Raw genomic sequence first — 530 nt, forward strand, 5'->3', positions numbered from 1 at the left:
CTGCTGAATGCTGGAATTAAGTTTGTGAATTCTGTGAATTATGGTAATGCTTCTATTTCAATAGATAAATTGTAAGAAACGAGGTAATACAAAAATTTCCAGTTTGATGTCAGTGCAAGAAATGAAGTAGGTAGGTTCAATGCTACTATCATGTAAACAGTTAACGATATAGTAATGTTTTAGTGGGTTACTTAGTATTGCCCAGTACAGAAACAAAATGATAATTTTAGAATTTTGATCTGTGTTAAGATGCTGCATTTACAGAATTTTTTCTGATACTGTACTATTTATTCAGAATAGAGAAATAGAGGCTGCTTCCAGATGACCATACTTTGACTGTACTTACCCCAATTATAAGGCAGTCTTCCCTTTTTTTTTTTTTAAAGAAAATAGGGCTTCCACTCAGCAGGAGGACAGTACAGCCTCAAAGCCCATTACTGTCCTTTTCCAGAACCATTCCATATTTTTCTTTCTTCTGCTTGTTAACACATATTTTTCTGATACACCCTGGTTTTGGGACTGCTTTGCGA

Source organism: Buceros rhinoceros, unplaced genomic scaffold (genome assembly GCF_000710305.1).
Source record: "Buceros rhinoceros silvestris isolate BGI_N320 unplaced genomic scaffold, ASM71030v1 scaffold19220, whole genome shotgun sequence".
Taxonomy (NCBI): Eukaryota; Metazoa; Chordata; class Aves; order Bucerotiformes; family Bucerotidae; genus Buceros; species Buceros rhinoceros.